Below are 6,470 nucleotides of genomic sequence, written 5' to 3'. Positions count from 1 at the left end.
AAGAAGAATCAATTAACAGGGTCCTTAACCATTTTCCGTGTCATGATCCCCTCTGCCAATCTGGTGAAATTTATGAAACTTTTCCTTAAAATATCATTATCAAGTAATTTAACAAAATGTTAAATATCAATTAGAAGAAAATGAAAATGGAGATTTATTTCCCCAGCCAAATTCACTGACCCTGCAATCTACCCACAGGAAGTTTGCAGGGGGAGGTGTCAGTGTATCTCAAATTGAGAATCCCTGATTTATGTAACTACAAATATATAAAATAAAGCAATTTAGAAAGATATCAGAGATTTAAACAATAATGACTTCTGTCATATGTTGATGAAGCATTCTTCCTATTCTTACAGAGAAGAAGAACTAGGTATACATTTTTGGATACCACAAATATCTTTACTTGTCTAGTTTAGATGTGAATTTACTAGAAAGAAGGGTTATATTGGAAGTCAGGGAATAGAACCATTGCAAAGAAAGTTGTGAATAATTTTTCAGTTGTGTCTCACTCTTCATGAACCCATTTGGAATTTTCTTGTCCAAGATATTAGAATGGTTTGCCATGTCTTTTTCTATCTCATTTTACAGATGAGAAAACTGAGGAAAATAGGAGTAAGTGACTAGCTCAGGGACAAATAGCTATTAAGTGTCTGAAGCTGCACTGAGGTAAGGAAAAGTAGTCTTCCTGATCCCAGATCCTGGACTCCATCCACTGCACTACCTAGCTGCTTATAATGCAAAGAAATAGTCATGTTAAAAATAAAAGCAAGAGAGATAGAGCCAAAATGATAAGAATACAGACATGAACCCAGATGAACTCTCTCAAATCAAATTTTGGAAAGACAGAGTCAACAAAAGTCAGAGTGAGACATTTTTCCATCTTAAGACAATTTAGTAGATTAGCAGGAGAAATCTATGATACTGAGTTGGGAGCTAAACTGAAGCATAGCAGGAGCTTTGGAGGTAAGCAGGATAGTGGTGACAGCAGCATTAGCTTTTGGAGTTGTCAATTCAGATAAGATAAGGGCATTAGACAATTGGTCAAAAAAGAGATTATGGGGAGCCCCTTGCTGGTAGAAGCTGTAACTGGTATTTATTAGTGATTTACTGACCATAAGCATTTCTGCATCACAGGTCCAGGGTGAGGAGGAGTACCTGTAAATTAGTCATAATGAACAGCTTTCCTAGTCACAGTTCCAAGGCAAAGAGGAACACCAGCTATTGTGGCTGCAAGGGAGCAGGACTCCTTACTGATTAAATAAAACAACACAAAAGAGGGGGGTAGTAATCATGCCTTTCCCTGAAACACACTACCCAGTGAGCACCAAGAACTTGCAGACCCTAAGAATTAGGTCCGAAAAGAAAACCCCAGAACTATCTCTGAAAAATAGCAGTAGGAAAAGACCTGAAACCTGGGACAGTGCTTCTCCAAAGTAGAGTTCAACTTTAACATGAAGTGTAAAGTAAAAGAATAGGCTAGAAAATTGAGCAAACAACAACAGCAAAAATATTTGACCATTTATATCTACTATGGTGACAGTAAGACCAAAACATAATGTGAAAACAGTTACAAGCAAAGCAAAAAAAAAAAAAAAAATCATCTGCCTTCTCAGTGTAGTAGGAAGAAGGTAATTTGGAACTCAAGATTTAAAAAGGAAAGCATGTATGAAATAAATAAATAAATAACAAAAAATTTTAAATAAAGGTGCTAACATCAATAAAACAGATTTTAAAGCATAGGGCAACTTGGCTTGCTTATAAAATCCGAGGATGACAGCAAAGAAGCATCTTTATATGTTAGAAGACAATGGGTGGATTTAAATGGTGGATTCAAAAGACCAAATGTCTAATTAGAAAAAAATTAAAAGGGATAAAAAATGAATTTTTGAGTTCAAAAAATAAAATGTACACATTCAAGATGGAAGAGTCTTGTCAACAACAGTATGCAAAAAATATCTCAAGATTTTAGCAGATTAGAAGAACCACATGAACTAACAGTATAAAGAGTAGGTATCCAATTTTTTTTAAAGCAGAACCTCACCAAACCTTGGCCCATAGTAAATTAATCATGGTGTTTGTGAGAAGACATGCGTCAAAGCTATAGATAGATTTCTATCTTTACTTTCTGTAAAAAAAAATATTCATGTGCGTTCAAAATTATTTAATAATCTTGTCTTAGACCAATTGAGTCTGAAGATTTTGCCGTATTTTAGAATTCAGATTCTGAGTGGCAGTGACTGTCCCATAGTTAAGGGATCATACATGTTCAGATTAGCAACAGAGATGAGAACTAGGAACAAAAGATAAAAGTTTCAAAGAGGTAAACTGAGGCTAGGTATAAGGCCAATCATCATCTTAATAATTATGGATGTCAAAAGGGAATTGGTTGCTTTGGGCGATGATGGAGTAGTTTAATTGGAGGCCTTTAAACTGGTACAAGTGGTCAATTTTCAGGTATGTTATATACTACTATCTTTAAGATACAGAGATGACTAGATGAACAATGATGTTGTTCCACCACCAAATTTAAGAGATTCTGTAAATTCTCCCATGTACTAATTTTGTTGAAGCTATATCACAGTACTACTTTATATATACAAACACAGTCAGAAGTATAACAAGAATAGCAGATAGCAGGCATCCTTCAATGCTAAGCTCTGAGTGCTAATTCATATTTAAAATATAATTCACTGAAATACTTAGGGGTTATTCATTCCATAAACATTTAGTAAGTCATTAGTGGATCCTGAGAACTGTGCTCAGTGCTTAGTATGATTTGTCTAGGACAGCCTTTAATTATATATTAGTCACCCTATTTGGTGTGTCCACATTTAGCATTCTAAAAAGTAGAAAATATTGAAAGTTTGTACCTGTAATTTTACTGATACAGGGAAATCCCAAGTGAAGAAAATTCATCTACCAAATAGATTATTCCTTTTTATGCAACTTATAAACATTAGAAAGTCGCCTAGATGATTTAACCAAGATCAAGAGTCATTATGTGTCTAAAATAAGATTTTAACCCCTGTTGGCTCAGCTTTGTAATAAGCTTCTCTATTATACCATGCCATCTCTTTTGTGTTAAGTTAAAAATTAAATACTGTCATCACTGGAAATGGAGCAGAAATGATTAATAAAAAGATATATAGCTTTTTTTTGGTGGTGATAACTGCATTTAGAAGCTCAATTTTTGACCAAGTTGTATATCTGTTGATGCAAGGAAAAACATATAGCAAGATGACCAACTAGTTGATTTAAGAAAAATCTTGCATCAATTGAACCTATTCAAAATACAGAATGGACTGCCTTTGGAATCCTAGACTTATAGTTGGGTAGATCTGGGTTTATATTCTGCCTATGACCCTTCTTAACCACTTAACATATAATATTTTTCAGGTTCTATTATTTTTATCTATAAAAGGACAATAATAGTGCTAAAACTAGGATCACTGTAAAGTAAAATGAGACAATGTCTTCTTAATCTCCTTGAAAGTTGGAGGAGTTATAGCAATGTCACTTTTTTGTCATATTCAAAAAATATAACAGATATATCATCATTCGCCTTCTTTTGTTCAACATGCATAATTGTGCTCCTTTCCAATGTCAAGATACTGAACCATCCACCTGTGTGCCTAATATTCAAAGAATCTATATCCCTGAAACATAGTTTTCTTCAATATAAAATTAGGTATGGGCAACTAAGTGACACAGTAAATGGAGCACCAGCCCTGTAGTCAGGAGGTCCTGAGTTTAAATGTGGCCTAATTACCTAGCTGTGTGACCTTGGACAAGTCACTTCACCCATTGCCTTGCAAAAAACTTAAAAAATATATAAAATTAGCTGAAGCACATGAATTTTGAAACTCTTAAGTTAACATTATTAATATTATTGGTAAAGCTAAAAGTCCTAGATAAGCATTATTAAGTAGTCTCAGAGTCATCCTCTCCCAGGCTAATCAGAAAGAGGAGTCTCTATTATGTTGCAATGACCAAAGAAGAAAATTCTAAAGAGGTATGGAGAGCAAAAACTTGAAGAAAAAAAATCACAGGGAGGCTAGAGTTGGATTAAGTGAACTGAAAGACCACATTGTCCAAGACTGAATGAAAGTAAAGGAACCACTGATTGCCATCATTTGTCTAACTTCATAGACCTACTCAAATATTTTATTAGTCTAAATTGAAGCAAAGGATAATAAAACACTTTTATCCCTGAATTGAAGTATTATTTTATTTCCTCTAGCTAGCTTCTAAGAAGGGCAAAACTAACTCATAAGCAGTTTTAGTGAAGTCTTCATGCTTTCTATAGTGTTCAGCATGGCACTGGCCATTTTTTAAACTTACACTCTTAAGAGAAATACACAAGAAATATAGTGATGCCATAAGGAACAAAAGTGAGTAACAGCCTTTTGACCAATATGGCTTCTTCTAAACAACAAAAAACTTTCAAATATTAAAAAGCCAGTCAAACGTAAAAGCTTGGAAAACATCAAGAATACATGTCTCCCTCCTCTGATGCCTCTGCATAAAGCAGATTTGACACCAGTAATGGACAATTACAGGCGTGGCTGTCTGAGGAATTTCATGTTTTATAATCACCTCATCCCAAAGCTAGAATTAGGAAGAACACAAAGAATTTGCAGCATGCTACCAGGATCTGATTTTGTATATGGAATTCAAAACTACTATGAAGATGGTGTAGCTGAAACAATTGGCTGGATTTGTTACTCCTGCTGAGTACTATTCATTCAGACAGAGCTATCACCAAACCAAACCAATTAAAAAAATAAAAACAAAGCACTTCCAGAATATATGCCCCCAAAGCAACACAGTGATCAAAATGTCACTATAAGTGATATAATCCAGCAGAAGTTCAAGAATCAATGGATACAGAAAAGAATTACAAAAGATTCAATTTGTTATAAATAATTTTGAAAAGATAATACCAAAACAATTTACTAACAAACCCGTGGCACCATGGCACCAAGATTAAGTAATAACATCCACAAATCAAACCATCCCCTCTCCCTAGTGATTGGTTCAATTTCAGAAGTCTGAAGCATATCTTAACACCTCCTCAGATGTGGAGATTCACCATAAGTCACTCAAGCACTTCCATAAAAAAAAAAACAAAAAAAAAACCTCCCATAAGATGTGGTACCCTTTCTTTTTTTTTAAAGTTTTTGCAAGGCAAATGGGGTTAAGTGACTTGCCCAAGGCCACACAACTGGGTAATTATTAAGTGTCTATGGCCCGATTTGAACTCAGGGACTCCTGACTCCAGGGCCAGTGCTTTATCTTTATCCACCTTTATCCACCTAGCCGCCCCTGTGGTACCCTTTCTGGGGGATATTCCACTAGTGCATTTTAAGAAAGACTACATTGGGACAGCTAGGTGGCACAGTGGACAGAGCACTGGCCCTGGAGTCAGGAGTCCCTGAGTTCAAATCTAGCCATAGACACTTAATAACTACCCAGTTGTGTGGCCTTGGGCAAGCCAATTAACCCTATTGCCTTGCAAAAAAAAAGACTACCTTAATGGAGAAAGAGAAGAGCTAGAATTAGAATGAAAGGTAGTGAAACTGTTTCTGGATATTTTTTTTTGTATTGTGCCCTTAAATTTTGATGAATGTGTGCAGTTCAAACATCTGTGATATCCAGAAACTATTTATCTATATCTACCCACAAAGCTGCATAATGAAACAGAAATACCACTATGAAGTATATGTTTTTACATTTCTATATAAATATATATCTATATCTATGTCTATGTCTATGTCTGTGTCTAATCTATATCTATATATACATGCATACATACATATAATGCCTATAGAGGTACGTTTAGATATAAATTTTATTGATATACTGTGTTTTAATGTCATCTTCATTTGCCAATATATTGCTTCCTATATCCACCTCTTATGTCTAATGATTTATCTCTTTAAAAAATTGAGAAAGAAATAAAAAACAATAACAACAAACCTGATCAGCACATTAACACATGAAATATATGATAATATATGAAATATCCCACTCCCTTGGAAAAGAAGGGGGGAAAAGATAAATTTTTTCACCTCTTCTCTAGAACCTAACCTGTCTTTTCTTCATATATTTACATTTACAGGCATAGTAAGATTCATTTTCATGATGTACCACACTTTATGTAACTGTATTCTAATGGAATCTACTTTGTTTCCAGGTGTTTCTATCAGAAAGTGTAGTACTATAAAATATAAGGGGATAAGTGGAAAAGTTTATAGAGAACTAGACTTGGATTTGGGACGAACTGAATTCAAATTCTACTGCTAGTTATGTGACCTTGGACAATTCACTTAAGTTCTTGCAGACTTAGTTTTTGTTTTTTTGAGTTTTTTTTTTAATCTATAAAAAGGAAATACTATACTTCTGAGGTTAAAATGGTTGAATGAGGCAAAGCCTGACCTGAGTTCTCCCAAATTCTCCTTTAAACAAAT

General features: G+C 34.4%; 1 pseudogene; it reads left to right on the top strand.

Annotated features, from left to right (window-relative positions):
- The first annotated feature begins 4,415 nt into the window (after positions 1-4,415).
- Positions 4,416-6,218, top strand: LOC141522853 (uncharacterized; annotated as a pseudogene).
- Positions 6,219-6,470: the final 252 nt, after the last annotated feature.

Source organism: Macrotis lagotis, chromosome 4 (assembly GCF_037893015.1).
Source record: "Macrotis lagotis isolate mMagLag1 chromosome 4, bilby.v1.9.chrom.fasta, whole genome shotgun sequence".
In the NCBI taxonomy this organism is placed as follows: Eukaryota; Metazoa; Chordata; class Mammalia; order Peramelemorphia; family Peramelidae; genus Macrotis; species Macrotis lagotis.
The sequence above is the reverse complement of the archived record's forward strand: the minus strand, read 5'-3'. Positions and strand labels throughout refer to the sequence as shown.